A 19,092-nucleotide genomic window follows, 5' to 3' on the forward strand; every position below is an offset into this window, starting at 1 on the left:
AAAGTAACTAGATGGGATTTTTGGAGTGGAATTTAAAATAAAAAGAATAGCAGTCACTGCCAAATCAATCAGCTAAAATACTTATTGAAGTTTCCTAGTTAAAATTATAATTAATATTAAAACCTCCAGACTGAATTCTCTGCTGTCAATATTAACCGAAGTCAGAGATCCGATATGGGTGAGATGTTATAGGATGAGAACTGTAAAATGGCTAAAGTGGACAAAAGAGATTGTGTCAGTTATGGAAAATAAATTCTCATGCAACCAGGAACACTATTTTCTCAATCAACATCACTGAACACAGGTCATCTTAACCTTCTTAAATTTCCCATTTGTGAAACCATACCCTGACAGTTGCATTTATTTATGTAAAAGAGCAAAGTAGAAATAATCCATTAGTTTATTACTTCTAAACCAATAGATTATATCAGCTTTACACTTTTGGGATTTATCAGGGAGATAAATATGTTTAAATGTAAGTTTTTCCCTTCAAAATGGAGAAGAAAGTTTACTTCAAATTCATCTTTGATAGGTCTGAGAAGGGCATTAATGAAGAGATTGATCTTTAACACTTTAACACTTAAAAATTCCTAACAATGGTCATTTGCAGGGCTAATCATGAGACAGCAAGGTAATGGACAAGATTAATTTAGAGAAAGTGCAGACTCAATGTAATTGGTAGTAGAAGGTGCAAGATACTATAACAATCGACACACAATCAGCAACGGAGTTTTGTATTTTTTTTCTTTTTATTTACAAATTTTCAAGTCAAACTGTGCAAAGGACAAAATAAGTTTCCATGAAAAAGTAATATACTGTGGTGCTCTGAGGAGCTGAAGTAAATCACTGCCACCACACCAATGGTCATTAACGACTGTTTTTATTTAAATCCAGCACGCCCCTTTAAGGACAGCATGAGCTCAGTTACCTGGTGCATTGTGACATCATAATCGCTCCCCAAGGTGCGTGCTGGAAGGGATGCTGGAATCAAGAAGAAACCCCTGAAAACGTCATCTCCTAATGGCTGCCCCGCCACGTGGCGATACAAGTTGGGCTGGTTCGCCATTAGGCTGTGCACCGCCACACAACTCCCCCCCCCCCACAGAACCGGCTACACTTCCTGTCGCTTGGGTGGCCGGCCCTGCCATTTGGGCATGGCCGCCTGGACCGGTTGAGATAAGTCTAGGTGGGCGGCTTTCAAGTGGTTCACAGTAAACAATTCCTCCCTGCCCCCAACGTCCAAAGTAAAAGTTCAGCCTGACCGCCGGAGAACCTTGTACAGCCCCTCATAAGGCCGCTGCAGCGGTGCTCTCTGTGGTCCCCTTCTGACAAAGATGAATTGCGCCACATTGAGTTGTTTTGGCCGATGATAAGATCAGGTGCTGTGGTGTAACAGGGGCGGTGGGGGCAGGTTGCCCAGGTGTTTACAGAGGTCGGCAAGCCGCTCACCTTCACAGTGCGTGGCCTTTGCTTGCAGGCCAAAGAATTCCCCTGGCAGGAGAGTGGTGCACTGTAGACCACTTCAGCTGATGAGGCTTGCAGGTTCTCCTTGGGCACTGTTCTGATTCCGAGGAGGACCAAGGGCAACTCGTCCACCCAGTCGGGGCCAGAAAGCCTGGCCATCAGGGCAGACTTTCAGTGGCAATGGAACCTCTCTATAAACCCGTTAGACTGCGGATGGTAGGCCGTGGTGTTACCCCTAAAAGCCTCGCCAGCTGCGACCATAGGGCGGAGGTAAATTGCACACCCCGTCACTCGAAATATGCGCCGGCACGTCGAAACGAGCGATCCATTGGCCGACCAAGGCTCTAGCGCATGTCTCTGCTGATGCTTCACGGACCGGGATGGCTTCCAGCTACCTGGTAACTCTGTCCACTATGGTGAATAGGTACCATGACTCCCTGGACCCATGACGTCTACGTGGATATGTTGGAACCTTCCTGGTGCCAGATCAAAATGTTGGACAGGGGTCTGCGTGTGTCTGTGGACTTTGGAGATCTGGCATCAGACGCAGTTGTGGGCTAGTGCTGCGACCTCCTTCTTGAGGCCGCGCCAGACGAATAGCTGAGCCACCATGCGGACGGTAGTCATTAACGAGGGGTGGGTGAGATCGTAGATGGAACTAATGACCCTCCAGTCCTGTGGAACTTACGGGCACGGTGAGCCGGTGGAAGTATCGCAGAGCAGCAGCTGGGCGGAATCGGGGAGGCGGATATCCTCAAGCTGGAGCACTAATACTGTGGTGCAGAGAGCGCATCAGCGACTACGTTGTCCTTACCCGCCCTGTGCTGGATGTCAGTTTTGAATTCCGAGTCATAGGACAGGTAGCACTGTTGCCTGGGGAACCATGGGTCCTTGGCCATCGATAGTGCTTGAGTGAGGGGCTTGTGGTCGGTAAAAGTCCTGCCCTCTAGGAAATATCGAAAATGGCGGATGGCCAGGTACAGCGCCAGGAGCTCCTGGTCGAATGCACTGTATTTGAGTTCAGGAGGCTGCAACTGCCTGCTGAAAAAGGCTAGCAGGTGCCACTGTCCGTCCAGCCACTGCTCAAGCACCCCTCTGACCGCCGTGGCAGAAGCATCGACCGATAGCGCTGTGTGTGCTACCGGGCACGGGTGCACTAACAAAGTCATGTCAGTGAGGGCCCACTTCGTTGCTGAGAAAGCCTCATCTGCCTCCTCCAACCAAGCCAAGGTCTTCTCCTTCGTCGCCATCAGCACAAACAGAGGGTGCATGATGCAGGCGGCATTGGGGATGAATTGATGGTAAAAGTTCATCATCCCCACAAATTCCTGTAGCCCTTTGAGGGAGGAGGGCTTGGGGAAACGTTGAACGGCTGCCACTTTCTCTGGTGCCGGAGCTACCCCAGACACTGTGATGGTGTGCCCCAGGAACTGCAAAGTTTGATTCCCGAACTGGCATTTGGCCTTGTTGACCGTGAGGCCGAATTCTGCCAGCCAGGCAAACAGGGTACGGAGATGGGCCTTGTGCTCTTTGAGAGTGCGGCTAGCTACCAGGATGTCATCTAGGTAGATAAAGACAAAGTCCAAATCACTACCCACTGTGTCCATGAGGCGCTGGAATGTCTGGACGGCATGTGGAGAAATTCAAACAGGTCGAAGGGGGTTGTAATGGTGGTCTTTCCAATGTCATTGGGGTGGACGGGGATCTGGTGGTATCCGCGCACCAGATCAACCTTTGAAAAGAACCGCATGCCATGGAGATTGGCCGCGAAGTCTTCGATATGGGGACTGGATACCTGTCTGGCGTCGTTCAGCCGTCTGTAGTCTCCACACTGCCTCTAACCTCCCGATGACTTTGAGACCATGTGTAATGGCGCTGACCAAGCTTGCGATCGCCAAATGATGCCCAACTCCTGGAATCTGGAGAATTCCTCCTTGGCTTGCTTCAGTTTCTCCGGCGGCAGCCATCTAGCCCTGGTGTGGATCGGGGGGCCTTGTGTGGAGACATGATGGAATACTCTGTGTTTGGGGAGAGGCGATGTCGAAGTGAGGTTCCAGGATGGCAGGGAACTCACTGAGAATCAAGGCGTATTTGTCTTCAGTGGCGGTGACTGTGGTGATCTCCGACCTGGCATCGTCTGCTGTGGCCAGGCGCAATGAGCGGAAAGTGCGGGTGTTGAGCAGCCTCATGCCCCTCAAGTCTACCAGCAGACCGTGAGCCCTTAGGAAGTCAGCCCCCAACAGCACTGTGCTCTCCAAGGCCAAGATGAACCTCCAAGTGAACTTTTCTTCCCTGATCTGTATCTGTGCCCTACAAGGGCCATAGGTTTTGATTGTAGAGCCATTAGCAACCCGCAGGGTTGGACCGGGGGCTTTGAGTCCATGTTTCTAGCGCTGTTGGGGAAAGGATGCTCAGCTTAGCCCCTGTGTCGACTAGGAACCAGCGACCTGTGGATCTGTCTTGGATGTAGAGGAGGCTGTTCACATGGTTAACCGTCGCAGCCATCAACGGCAGTTTGCCTGGCCGTTTCCCTGGTAATCACAGGGCTGGCGGCACTTGCAGGCTTTAGCCCCCCAGCGCTGATGGTAGATGCACCACGATGACTGGGCTTCTTCAGCCTTGCCCTTGGGAGAATCTTGCTGACGACGGGGCACCGACTTGGAGACCTGGCTGAGTGCTGCCTCGTTCTCCTGCTTAGCTCGCCAGAGGGAATCCGCCCGGGTTGCTGCCTTGTGGGTGTCAGAGAAGTCCTCTTCAGACAGATTGAGCCGAACATCCTCTGGCAACTGTTCTAGAAAGATCTGTCTGAAGAAGAAGCTTGGCTCGTGATCCTCTGCCAGGGCCAGCATCTTGTCCATGAGAGCTGAGGAGCTGCGGTCCCCCAACCCATCAAGATGTAAGAGTCTGGACGCACGCTGCTGGGGTGAGAGGCTAAACTTCCCCAGGAGCAGATTCTTGAGGGCTGTGTAATTTTTGGTCGCTGGTGGCCGATGGATGATATCGTCCACCCTCGTCGCCGTTTCCTGATCGAGGGTGCCCACGACATGGTAAAACTTGGTGGTATCAGCCGTGATGTTGCGGAGGTGGAATTGTGCCTCCACTTGGCTGAACCACGTCCGTGGGCGATGTGGCCAGAAAGAGGGAAGTTTGAGGGCTACCGTGTTAACCTCTGCCGTGTCCATCATTGGTTGGGTCCAGAAGGTTGTCTGGGCCTATTGGAGTCACCAATGTTGTGCTCTGAGGAGCTGAAGTAAATCACTGCCACTACACCGATGGTCGTTAATGACTGTTTTTATTTAAATTCAGCGCGCTCCTTTAAGGGCAGCATAAGCTCAGTCACCTGGTGCATTGTGACATCATAATCACTGCCCAGGGTGGGCGCTGGAAGGGATGCTGGAGTCAAGAAGAAACCCCTGACGACGCCACCTCCTAATGGTTGCCCCACCACGTGGCGATACAAGAGGGGCCGGTTTGCCATTAGGCTGCACGCCGCCACACAACATCCATTAATAGCTATTGCATGTCTAACTATAATTAACTATATCTCCCCTCCCACTGAGAAAAAGTAAGAAAAATAGAAGCATAGACAGCAAGAAAACAGTATAGTTCAAGACGAGACTAAAATGAGAAAAAATAAGAGATTGTCAGGTATGCACTTCCACCTTTCGGGCCTTTAATTATCTAGTTTTTCTATATTCAGGAGAGGGGTACAGATGGGCGCTCTGAAGCAAGGGGGGAAAACTAAAGATTTACAGCCATTTGCCGTAAATACGGCTGCCAAATGTTGATAAACACGTCGTTATTTGTTCCTCAAATTGTAAGTAATTTTTTCAAGTGGAACACAACTTTGCAATTCCACATTCCATCATTCCATTTCTAGATGGGAATCAGACTTCCAGGAAACCGCTGTACATTTCCTGGCCACTGCCAAAGCGATCTTTACAAATTGCTTTTGATCTTTGGACAGCCTCATTATAGGTTTACCAGTAAAAACAATTCTGGGTTTTGTTGAAAATGTTTTCCTATAAATTGTTCTAGGAAATTCGCTAAATCTATCCAGAAAGGCCTCACCTTGGAACATGACCAGGTTAAATGTACCTCTGAGCCGCATCTCAAATATTGGTCTTAAATTTTCTGATTTTTTAAATTTAATTTTTGCAGCGTGAGATATAACTGATGCAAGAAATCATACTGTACCAGTCTATATCTAACATTAAATGTATTTGTCATACTGTCTCAACATAGATCAGACCAGCACTGTTCTCCAATTATTATGTCCAAGTCTAATTCCCACCTTTGTCTTGACTTATGCAACCCCATTTTAGGAGTTTTTGTTGGAAATAAGAAATACGCTGCTGAAATAAATTTCTTTATAATCCCCTTTTGAATCAGTCTCCAAATCGCTACACTTGGATCTCGTTGAAGATAGAAGAGAAAATAATTAACAAACCTGACATATTTTTTACCTTATAAAATGACAAAAGTTACTCCTGCTCATAAGAGTTTCACCTTTAATTTGTTTCCTAATCTGCAGTTCAAATATTCTGTGGTGGAAGCAAGGAACACTACATGTTGGGAGGTGGTGATAGGGCTCATTGAAACTATTCTTTCCCAGAACAATCCAATTAGCCACACTCCACTGTTCTCTATCCACATTTATGGACTTCTCTCTTTTTTGTATTTATTATGTTCTTTTTTTAAAGTTATTTCTGATTTGCTTCCAGGCAATGCATCCCAAATCCTCACAATTTAAAAACTTATTTTTCCTGCACGTCTGATTATTTTGTCAGTTATTTCAAATTTTAAATGGTAATTTATAGAGATTATGGAACCAGGGGCCATGTAACTTCAAATGGGGCTCCAGTGAGTTAAAAGGGAGTGTGGAAATTGGGGCCCAATTGAATTAAAAGGGAGCATGGGAAATAGAGGCCCATAGAGTTGAATGGGAGTGTGAGATGAAAGGACATATGGCAAACATCATCTGTGAGCCAGCCCCTGAACCACTGGGTTTTATTTATTTAGACATACAGCACAGTTAACAGGTCTTGAGTCGATGGACAACTGATAACTGGAATTTAACTGTATGCGATGTAGTTTGCAAATATAAAATGACAAATTTACCTATATTCACTGCTTTCTCCTGTTTAACTAATTAGGTGGAAACTTTTACACACATTGATGTAATCATTTGATTTGAACACATCAAGTCAGAGCAGGAAACTGTCTGCTCTTCTCTTCCTGAAAGTCACCAAGGTCTCATTTCATGTAATATTACATTTTGTGCATTAGTACGGCAATAAATGAATCTTAATATTCTTAATCTCAATCTTAATATCTTAAATCTCTCTCTGGGATCATTACATTTACTATACTTCCCACCCAGGTTGTATGACTACCTCAAAACTCATCCAATTGTTACCAATATACTTGAAACCCATGATCCAATGCTGTTATTTCCTTCTTGGCCAGTCCCTTAATCTAACATCTTTCTAGTTTTGGTAGAACATAAAGATCTTCTGCTACCTTCAATGTGATGCCACCACCAGACACATCATCCTTTCTCTGCCTTCCGTGGGGACCACTTTTCCCATCACTCCCTCATCCATTCATCCCTTCCCACTAATTGCTCCCTATACCTACTCCTGTGACTGCAGGAAGTGCTACACTTGCACCCATACCTCCTTTCTCACCATCTTTTGGGGCCCCAAATGGACCTTTCAAGTGAAGCAACACTTCCCTTGTAAATCTGCAGGGATCAACTATTGCATCCGGTGCTCCAATTGTGGCCACCTCTACATTGAAGACATTGGACGCAGATTGGAAGATTGTTTTGTTGAGTACCTGTGCTCTGTCCACTGCAATAGCCAACCATTCCAATTTTACACTCCATTCGCACACTGGCATATCTGTCCATGGCCTCAGGCAATGCCAAACTGAAGTGACCCACAAATTGGAGAAACAACAGCTAACTCCAACCAGATGGCATTTATATCGACATCTCTAGTTTCCATTATGCCCCTCTCCTGCCTGTCTGTCTCTCTCTTTCCCTACCCCTCTGTCTCCTTTCCTTCAGCTCCCAATCCCCATTCCTTCTCCATCCCTATAACTTCCCAGCTTTTTTCTCTCTGCCCTCCCACCCATATCCACCTACGACCATTTGCCTGTGGGCCTGTGCTCCTCCCCTGGCCCTCTTCCCACCATTTTATGCAGGTACCTGCCTGCTTTTTGTTCATCCCTTGTCAAAGGGCTCAGGCCCAAATTATCGGTTAGCTATCTTTGCTACATGAGGAACGCTGCTTGACTTGCTGAGATTTTCCATCACTTTTGTATATTGAACTTCAATCACAGCATCTGCAGACTTTCTTGCTTAACTCTGACGAAAAATGTTTAATTTTGCAGAGGATGATTGAATTAAAAATTCAAAGTATATTGCATCTTCTCTTTAATGTGCTTGCACATAACTCCAAAGACTCTAGAGCTCAAATTTGTTTTTGTTTAGAACCTTGAAGTACATTGACAGTTAAATTTGCTATTCAAAACAATCTAGAAGTAATATGCTGTCATCCTTTTGCAACCACTTACCAGGATTAATAATTTATATTTGTCAGCCATCATTATTTAAATGAGATTATTTCCCTAAAAGTTATGAAGCTTCACTTTAAACATTTTTCTGACATTTTTTTAACCATTCAAACAAAAAGAATTTGAAGTTATCAGTCTGGTGTTTTTTAGAGTAGGCATTCACACCATGCTAAATACAAAAAGTACATTTAATTATATTTAAAAGCAACAGCATTCACAACTATTTAATCATGAGTCAGGTAGAATAAATGAGGTCTGCTTAATTTATTTACTAGGTTAGATCAAACTTTCTAACCTCAGAATTCTAATGTGAAACTGTTTTAAGAAGCTGGTGATTTAAAAATTCATTCTTTGGATTGGTGACATCATCACTCACTTTACATAGAACTACAAAGAGCATATCTTCAGTGGCCTCAAGTGCCTCTCCTGTTGAAAACTCCATATTATAATTGTAAAAGAAACGCGCAAAGTTGAAATTGACTTTAATAGTACTCTCGCACACAATCCCTTGGAACCCGATGATGCATGCACTACCGGGTCCTTTATGACATCATCTGCCAGGCTGTGGGCTTGACCTGCACCTGGAGTTCTCACAGTCAGATCTACTGTGGACTTGCCCTCGACTTCATGAGCTGGTTCGCCTGCTGCCCAGAACTGGCGTTAGGAGTCCACAGCTAACACCTTTTTAGTTTGTTTGGGTGGCTGACCTCATTGGCATGTGAGTGGCACAGTCATAAGGTGGTCCAGGTCCAGGTGCGCTGGCTTGACATGGTCAATGGCGAAGGTCTCCTCATGGCCACTCACACTGAGGATGAATGTGGTTCCGTTCTGATTCCCCACCTTGTATGGGCCCTTGTATGGCTGCTGGAGTGGAGTCTGGTGCGTGCCCCTGCAAATGAAAACGTAGTTGCAGTCCTGGAGGTCCTTGTGGACAAAGGAAGGTGTCGGGCCATGGCACGAGGCTGGGACAGGAGCTAGTGCTCCTACCTTCTCTCGGAGTCTTGTTAGCACTGTTGCGGGTGCCCCATCTGTGCCGGGGAAGCTGGGATAAACAGTCTTCTTTGGGAGCTATGCAGATGCCAAGAAGCACCCATGGGAGCTCGTCCATCCAATCCAGGCCTCGGAGGCGCGCCATCAGGGCTGACTTCAGGTACCAGTGGAAATGCTCTACCAGGCTGTTGGCAGGCAGGCCAAAATGTGCAACGAGGGGTCTTGTGCAGGACTCCATGGATGTGTCAGTGAGCAAGCTTCTGACCACTGGTGAACCTGCTCACCATGGTAAACAGGAACCTTGCCCCCCGCCCCCAGAGACCGGCAGTGGACCGATGATGTCCACAAAGGCATGATTGAACCTCCTGTGTGTCGGCTGGAAGGGTTGAAGGGGGACTTTCACGTGCCTTTGGACTTTGGAGGTCTGGCAATGTATGCATGACCTGGCCCAGTGTCCGACCTGCTTGCGTAGGCTGTACCAAGCAAATCTATCCACTACCAGTTGGATGGTTGCCCGAATGGACGGGTGGATCAAACCATGTAGTGCATCAAAAACGCAATGCCTCCAAGTGGCTGGAACCATGGGCCGGGGTTGCCTAGTGAACACGTCACAGAGGAGCTAGCTGCCTGTTGGGTTGATGGGGATGTCCTCAAGTTGCAGGTCTGTGACTGCAGTGTGGTAGGCCAGCATTTCTTTGTCCAGCTGCTGTGCCTCGGTGAGTGCCATGTAGTCCAACCCTAGGGACAGGGAATGCACCGAGTGGATGGAGGTGCGAGACAGTGTGTCAGCCATGACATTGTTTTCCTGGAGATGTGCTTGATGGTGGTGGTATATTCTGAGATGTATGACAGGGGGTGTTGTTGCCATGATGACTATGGATCCGTTGATTTGGTGAATGAAAAGGTGCCCGTCTCATTAAGGTGATGGGTTTGTGGTCTGAGAAGACCAAGAACTCCCACCCCTCCAAGAAATACTGAAAGTGCTGGATAGTGATGTAGAGGGCTAGCAGCTCCCTATCGAAGGCACTGTATTTCAGCTCCAGGGATTGCAGGTGCTGGCTGAAGAATACAAGTGGTTTCCACTGACCATCAATTAGTTGTTCCAGTACACGGCCGACTACTAAGTTGGAAGCATCAACCGTTTGGGTTGGTCTCCGAACGGAGACACTCCCTGCTGTGGGTGTCATCGGGTTCATTGGTGGCATGGGGAAGGCCTGGGCCTTAGGGTGTGGCACAGCAACTTAGTAGATGGAGGCCCCACCATGCTGGTTGGTGTGCCACAGGATATCTACGCGGGCTGCTACTTTGAGTGGGTCACCGAAATCGTCATCAGCGAAGATGAGGCAGATATCTTCTGGCATCTGCTCGAGAAAGACTTGTTCAAACAGTAAACATGGCTTGTGGCCGTCTGCTAGTGCCAGCATCCTGTTCATTAAGGTCGATGACGTGCAGTCACCTAGGCCGTCCATGTGGACTCACCATGCTGCGTACTCATGGTGGGATAGGCTAAAAATATAAATCAGGAGCGCTTTGATTGTATCATACCTGTCCACAACCAGTGGCTGGTGTAGGAAGTCGATGATGCAACCTGCTGTTTCCTGGTTGAGTGAACCAACCACATGGTAGTACTTTGCAGCGTCTGAGACAATTTGCTTGACCTAGAATTGGATTTCAACTTGTTCAAACCTGTGGCTGTGAGGTCCAGAAAATTGGCAGTTCCAGTAAAACTGCATTCTGTGTGCTTGGGTCGGTCATCGTTGGGTCCAAATGCCATTTGGACCAACGGGGTCACCAATGTAGTCGCACTAGGCAGGCAGCGAGCAAAAGAACCAAGCAGAGTCGGAAATGAGTTGAACCAACTGACTTTAATAGAACTCTCACACACATTTATATCCATCGGAACCCGATGACGCCTGCAACTCCTGGGACCTATATGACATCAGCTGCCAGGCTGTGGGCTTGTCCCACACTTGGAGCTCTCACAGTCAGATCTGCTGTGGACTTGCCCATGACTCCATGAGCCGGTTCGTCTGTTGCGAGGGTGACTGCCACAATTACATGCAAAATAAGTTTGCAAATATCTTCACTGCATATATTCCATTTCAAAAGATGGGGCTGGTGGCCAGGGAGTGGTGACAACATTCCTTTGGAATGTCTCAATTGCTCAGCTTATTGTTGATCACAGTTTTTTGGACTCTTGACCATCAGCAGCAGCTTTTATGTACTTTAGAAGGCAAAATAATGCATTTGTTACAAGATTTAAAAAAAACTACAGCCCTTTTCACATTGGTTAATTGGTAAATTGTCAGTTCAAAATAGCGTTTTTGCCATTCACACTGGACCAATGTTAACCGGTTCTCTGTGCCCTTTCACACTCACCACCTGGAATCCCAAAGCAAAGGGGTGCCGATCCTCTAGTGGTGATGTCCTGCATACTCCCAGTCCCTTTCACAATGGATCGGCGGTGATATGTGGTTCATCCCCAAGGCTGTGTGCTGGTTTGTGAGCATTCACATTAACTGATAGATTGGCAGTTAATTACTGGGTTGAAGTGCCAGTGTGAATGGGGTATTGATTGGAACTAATGTGATGGGCCCTTTCAAAAATGTAGTTCCAGAACAGGTTTTATTCTCTGCTCCATGATTTGATGCATAATGACAGACCCAATTACATCAATGTACACTTCAGTCTGTAAATCCCATTCCCCTCTCCAAATTTGCTTTTTAAATTTGCACCTAGGATATGAGGATTGCTGGAGAAGCCCACAATTAATATTGTAACTAATTGATCTCAAGAAGTTGATGCTTGCTTAAACTGCCGCAACCTTGTAGAGAAAGTAATAACCACAATGTGTTTGGCAGAGCATTCCAGCATTTTGACTCAGTGACAATGAAGCAAGAATTTTATATGGAAAAGAATGAGCAGGTGGAAGCATTTCTTGCCAAGTCAAAACATGACCTCCTTCAGAGATGTGAGGGACGATTCAGATCAACAATGCTGCAACTGTTTGGAGATTGGTATTGAATAATGATAAATAACTGCTGCAACAGAGCAAAATTTAAATGAAAATTTCTTTTGATATCAAGTAGCTTCATATACGTACAGAATTAGCAGAGATTATGTGGAATAGGCTTATTATGCTGCCATTTAGTGTCACGATTAGGTACTACAGCCATTAATCTGCAGTAAAACATGAGTAAGCTGAATTTTGATGCCTACTATAACAACTTTAAAAACTATAATGAAACATGTAGGATGCTCTGTAAAATATTTTTCATATCATCCCACACTCAAAGGGGATTCAGTGCATAAAATCCATTATTTCTGATCAATGGACAGAGATCATACAGTCCTCAAAGCTAAAGTAGCAATTTAACAAAACTAAAGTAATAACCTGGATTTTGGAGTCACAAGATCTTGCAATGTCTGTGGCACAGATTTCTCATTTTCCAGTGTTGGTTGTAAACAGGCATTAAATATTCCAAACAACTGCAATATTATCAAACTGGTTCAATCACTTCAAAGAAGTTTCAGAAACAAGAAGGAAGAAAAAGGTACAATTTGAGCTGGTATTTTAGTATTATAAAGAGTTCAAAATAAATATTGATATATGCACATGATTAGTCAGAAAATGAAAATATCAAAAACATCTGAAAATAATTTTATTTTAACATTGATTCTACTTTCAAATATTTGAAGGAATTACAATTTGTGTATAAAAATACAGAACTTTACAGTTACAGACTTTATCAAAACAGCTGCTGACAAGTGTATCCTCACCAAATTGTTCAGGGTTTTCCCGAACCTGAAGTCCTGGATGAACAATAAAATCTGGAATCTGCTGAAAGCTAGATCACAGGCATTTAAGTCAGGATATCCAGAACACTGCATAAGGAGCAGGCGTGACCTACATAAAGCCATCCTGGGAGAAGTGGAGATTCCAGATGAAAATGGAAATAATGAAGGATACCCAACAGCTGTGGAAGGGCCTAAATGATGTAACCTGCTACAAAACCAAATCCAGTGCAGTAGGATATGGCAAAGCTTCACTCCCAGATGAACTCAATCCTTTCTATGCCCAATTTAACCACCAGAAAAAAACAAGAGGCACTGTGCACCCCCATGTCCCCTGATAATTCTCTACTACCTTCAGGAGAGTGAATCCAAGGAAAACATCCGAGTACAGAAAACCTGTGCTAACCAATTTGTCAATGTATTCCCGGATATCTTCAACATCTCACTGCAGAAGAGCATGGTACCTAATGGTTTGCCTCAATCAATCATGTGCCCAAAAAGATTCTAGTAACCTGCTTAAATATACCAACCAGTGGCACACACATCCACAGTGATGAACTGTTTTGAGAGGATAGTGTTGAAGCATATCAGCTCCTGTTTGAGCAGTGACATGGATCTATTCCAAGTTGCCAATTGTAGCAACAAGTCTACAGCAGATGCCATCTCACTGCCTCTACACGAAGCCCTGGAACTTGGACTGCAAAGGTGCATACATCAAGATGCTCTTTATCAACTACAGTTCAGCATTCAACACCATCATCCCTTCAAAACTGATGTGCAAACTCCAAGACCTGGGACTCTGTGGTTCAGACTTTACCTTGTGTGTGTCTGATTCTGTCTAACAGTGCACCACAGACTCAGTACCCCACTGTGTCATTGGATCCATGTTTTCCTCACCTCCAAACTACAATCAGTGAGGATTGGTAAGTACACCCCCACAATCTTCATCACTACTGGAGCTATCTTTTTAGTGCTCTGCTCTACTCAAATTACACCTGTGACTGTCAGGCTGAGTAAAGACAATAACACCAACTACAAATTTGCTGATGATATCATGGTAGTGAGTTGTACAAAGAAAGGATGATAAGGAGGGAGATTGAATACTTACCTGAATGGTGTACTCACAACAACCTCGCACTCATTGTCACCAAAAACAAGGAGTTGACAGTGGACTTAAGGAAGGGAAAACCAGTGATCATTGGAGAATCAGAGGTGGAGAGGGTGAGCAAATTTAAATTCCTGGGAGTCACCATTTCGGGGACCTTTCCTGGACCCAACACATGAAGGTCGTCATGAAGAAAGCCCGTCGGTGCTTCTACTTTTTTAGTAGTTTGTGTAGGTTTGGCATGACAATGAAAACTTCGGCAAACTTCTACAGATGTGCAGTGGAAAGTGTTTTGACCTGCTGCATCATAGTCTGTTAAGGGGGCACTAATATCTCACAGTGGAAAGCCCTGCAAAAGATAATGGACACAGCCGAGCACATCACAGGCAAAACTCTTCTCACCATCGAGAAAATCTAGATGGAACATTGCTAATGGAGAGTAGCAGCAATAATCAATGATCCACACCACCCAGGACATGCTCTGTTCTCGCTGCTGCCTTCAGGAAAAAAGTATAGATGCTACAAGACCCACACTGCCATCTTGTTTACATCCCCCTTTGATATGCATCATTTCTTGTGGACTGTTTTTTTTGCACTACCGTTAAGTAGAAATTCTACCTGGCCTGTAGGAATAATCTCAGGGTTGTGTAATGTCATGTATGTACTATGACAATAAATCTGAACTTTGTTTGAACTACTTTGTTTAGGCTCAGACTATGTTAAGCAGTAATTATGGAAGAAATTTTTGGACCTAAATTTGTTTCAAAAATTTAAAAAATGAAATCTTTGTTATGAAACATCTGAAGCTCAGTTCTTGGGTTGAATAAGTGTGTTAAGATTCTTACGTGTCCAAGAGGATAGTGGAAAGATTATCAAGGGTGATCAGACAATGCTTAATCATTGGTTTAGGTTGAAAAAGCTGAATAGTAACTAGTCTGTTAGCAAACTTTGAATATATAACCACCTACTGATATATTTGGTTAGGAAAAACCATTCCTCCATGATTCATGTTGTCAATCAGGCCCACCCCCCCCACTCCAAAAAAAGATCTGTACCATTGGTGTAACTGACTCTTTCGAGGCTGGAAAGATAACGTTTGGGACTCCTGTGTAATGAATGAACTGACTTACATAAATCCAACTTTATGCAAAATCTCCTGTACATTTTCAAAGCATCTTTCAAGCTAATAGTAATAATAATGTTTCATTAAAAACTGGATACTGTATGTATTCCATTAGTTTAAAGATGGATAGTGAAAAAAATGTAGCAAGAATGTAAAGTGATAATATATGGATTACTATAGAAAATGGACATTTCTAGCTTACTGATAAATCAGTTAGCATAAATTCCTGAGAACAGAACTCATACATAACTCAGGAACTGTCGGTACCATGAAATTTGAATTAACAATGATGTATGCATTTAATTATTCAAATTTCTTAGTTTACTTGTTAGTTTTTCTCCAATAAAAATGTTGTGACTAATGTACTGGTAGACATTTTGAATTTTTGAAAACATGCCTCTCAGATTACAGAATACGGTAGCAATAATTTGATGATAAAGAAACACGATAAATCAGTATGTCATGGCAGACAAATGGCAACACAATTAAACAGGTTTTCTCTTCATTGTTTGAGGCTCTGAGTGCAGAAATTGGGACATTACGTTACACCACAGGAAACGTGACTTAGCCAGAGGGTACAGAAAAGATTCACAAGGATGTTGCCCGGATTGAGGGTTTTAAGTTATAAGAAGAGGCAGGACCTGTTTTACCTGAAGAAAGCCAAGAGATGACAATGAAGGAAGTATACAAAATTGTGAAAGGTATAAGTAGTCTGTTTCCCATGGTAGGGTGTCTAAAACTAGAATGAAGAGGTTAAAGGTGAGTTGGAGGTTTAAAGGTTCTCTGAGGGGTAAATCTTTCACATAGAGAATAGTTGGTATCAGAAATGAGCTGTCGGAGGATGTGATATGAGCAGGAACAGTAACAATATTTAAGAGGTATCTGGACAGGTACTTGAAATAACAAGGTATTGAGAGATATGGAACTAGAACAGGTAAGGGGAAGTACAGTAGTATAGGCATGATAGTTGACATGGATCCATAGGGCTGAACTGCCTGTTTCTATGCTGAACTCTATGTTTATGTACATTTCAACGTTAGATTCAAAAAGTAGGGCATTCCTATGTCTTTGACCATATTTCTCGAGCTGGCTGTGAGGATTGAATACTTGGAAATCAATTGAGACCTATCCTTGCTTTTCATACTCATTTTCCCTTAATGGTCCGAGGTGAGGAAACTCACAAACTATGACTTCAAACTTTTGTTTGTGATCACAAATATTTAAAAAAATCGACAAAGATGACAAATTAGCCATCCCTTTAGCCAACAATTCAAAATATTCACTATCTTCTGGGTAAAGAAACTTCTCAGTCCTGGGGGACCATTGTTCACGACACCCCAGCGGGAGAAACATCATCCCTGTAGCAATATTATAAATATTGGCCAGAATAACCATTCCAAAACAAATGTATGCAATTCCCATCAGAATTTATTGCCATGAACATGTCACAAAATTCTTTGTTTTGCAGCAGCAGTATTGGTGTAAAAATTGCTATAAATAACATTAAACAAAAAAATTAGTGAAAAGGAAGAGAAAGTAAGTGAGTGTCTGTGGTTCATTATCCATTTAGAAACCTGATGGCAGAGGTAAAAAAGCTGCTTCTGAACCTATCAGCCTAACTTTGGAATCTTTTATTTTATTACAAGAAGTTTTGTTAAGAGGATAAATTATTGAGCCAAAGCAGCAGTACGAACTTTCAAAAGAATATTTTACTGAGTATATCATGCCATTTCTCAACTTCACTCTATCTTTCTCAAGATCTCATGACCCATTATAGTCATATAGCACAAAACAGGCACTTTGGCCCATCTTGACAATGTCAACCAACGTGGCATTCTGGGCTAGACCCATTTGCCTGCATTTGGGCCATATTCTTCTAAGCCCTGCTATCCATAAATCTGTCCAAATATCTTATGAATGTCAAAATAGTGTCTGCTTCTAAAGGTTCCTGTTGCCTTGTTTGAGATACAGTCTGGTCTCTGAGTGAAAAAGCTACTTCTCAGTTCCTTCTTAAATCTCCCATCTCTCACCTCAAACATATGCTCTAATTCTTAAACCTTCTATCTTAGGAAAATGACTGTTAGCATTCACATGATTTTATAAACCTCCATAAGATCACCTCATCCTCTAATGCTCTAGGGCACACATGTCAAACTCTGGCCCGCGATATAATTATATTTGGCCCGCAAGATCATATCAAAAATGTATTAGAGGTGGCCCACTGGCCGCCGCGCCAGTATAGCGCATGCACAGTAACCGCTGTGTCCCAGGGTGAGAGAGAGAGAGAAAAATCCTGGTTCTTGAAAAGTAGTGGTGGGTGGTTTTATAAACACGCTGTCATGTCCCCCCGCCCACCCCCCCACCGCAGTGTGGCCTGGCTGGTGTCAGGGGACGCCAAGGCCGCTTCCCAGCACCCAGAACCACAGTGGCACAGCGTTTCTTGGAGCTGCAGATGGAGTCGGGACGCCGGAGGGAAGATTGGGGCTCCCCGCCGGGCAATGGGGGCGCCGGCCGCCCTGCGCCTTCTCACCGGACCAGTGGCGGGTGCCCAGAGTACACGTGGAGAGCGAGGCTGGTCAGGCAGGTAGGGTGGAACCCCCCGCCAATCTCGGGAGTGGCGTGGGCTGGATCGGGATTAGCTGCGCTCACCTGCTCCTCCACCGCTGACCGGGATCCCAGCGTGGTCCTGAGCGCAGAGACTGCCCTGGAAAGGTCCTAGGACACCGGCATGGAAAGAAAAGGGGGTCCAGGAGAAACTCAGCAGCTCAAGGGAGGTCCGAGAGAAACTCAGCAGGTCAAGGGGGGTCAGGGAGAAACTCAGCAGGTCAAAGGGGGATCCGGGAGAAACTCAGCAGGTCAAAGGGGGATCCGTGAGAAACTCAGCAGGTCAAAGGGGGGTCCGAGAGAAACTCAGCAGTTCAAGGGGGAGGGGTCCGGGAGAAATTCAGAAGGTCAAGGGGAGGGGGTCCGGGAGAAACTCAGCAGGTCAAGGGGGGTCCAGGAGAAACTCAGCAGGTCAAGGGGGGTCCGGGAGAAACTCAGCAGGTCAAAGGGGGATCTGGGAGAAACTCAGCAGGTCAAGGGGGGTCCGGGAGAAACTCAGCAGGTCAAGGGGGGTCCGGGAGAAACTCAGCAGGTCAAGGGGGGTCCGGCAGAAACCCAGCAGGTCAAGGGGGGTCCGGCAGAAATTCAGGGGGGGCCTGATCTCGCCAGGACCGTTGCCCACTCCCCCTCCCTGCTGCAGGCCGACCCGCGACTCACGGTGATGGGGCCGCTGATCCGCCGAGATGCCACCCTGCAGCGAGAGCCGATCCCCCGCACTGTCGTTGTCCAACCCGATCGCCCGCAAACCCCGCCCTCCCACACACAGGCCTGAGTAAGGATTATGAACTTTAATCTCAGGATAAAACGATCTTCCAATAGTTTCATGTCACAGTGATAAATATATTCCTGGTTAAAAATGGTCCTGCACCTGGATACAAGCTCATTAGGCATAAAACTTGAAAAGTGTGTAAATCAAAGGATATCTGTACCAATGGAAAAAGGGCATGGCAAATAACCCTGCTAGAGTTCATGCCCACAATCAGTCACCCATTTGATTGTTTCAGGAATCATGTTATTCTCCCACATTCTCAATAGCCCTCAGATTTTACTATTCGACAGCACACTAGCAACATTTGCAGACTCTCTGTATCCTTTGTACAATTTGCTTTTCTACTTAATTCAGAGCCATCAGCAAACTTAGACACATTACACTCTGCCCCCATCTTGTAGATCATTAGCGCATATTGTGAAAAGTTACAGCCCCAGCACCGGCCCACACCAACCCCACTCACCACCGATTGCCAACCAGAAAAACACCTCTGCATCCCAACTCTGCTTTCTATTGGTTAACCAATCCTTTAACCATGCGAATACACCTCCATAAAACCATATAACCATTTACGGAGCGGAAACAGGCCATGTTGGCCTTTCAAGTCCGCACCGGTTCACTGATTTTGTGCGCCCTCTTCAGGCATTGGTCCCAGTAGAT

The 19,092-nt window shown here is 45.2% G+C and overlaps 1 protein-coding gene and 1 long non-coding RNA gene across 6 annotated transcripts in view; one reads left to right on the forward strand and one right to left on the reverse strand.

Annotated features, from left to right (window-relative positions):
- Positions 1-19,092, reverse strand: part of fbxw7 (F-box and WD repeat domain containing 7) — a 343,484-nt gene that overhangs the window by 68,995 nt on the left and 255,397 nt on the right. The gene's annotated exons all lie outside the window — the stretch shown is intronic.
- The window catches only part of LOC138758080 (uncharacterized), a 40,240-nt gene continuing 29,794 nt past the window's right edge, over positions 8,647-19,092 (forward strand). The window contains exon 1 of the long non-coding RNA XR_011354131.1: positions 8,647-8,764. This is a non-coding gene — a long non-coding RNA (uncharacterized lncRNA). The remainder of the gene's footprint in view (positions 8,765-19,092) is intronic.

This window comes from Narcine bancroftii, chromosome 3 (assembly GCF_036971445.1).
Source record: "Narcine bancroftii isolate sNarBan1 chromosome 3, sNarBan1.hap1, whole genome shotgun sequence".
Classification (NCBI taxonomy): Eukaryota; Metazoa; Chordata; class Chondrichthyes; order Torpediniformes; family Narcinidae; genus Narcine; species Narcine bancroftii.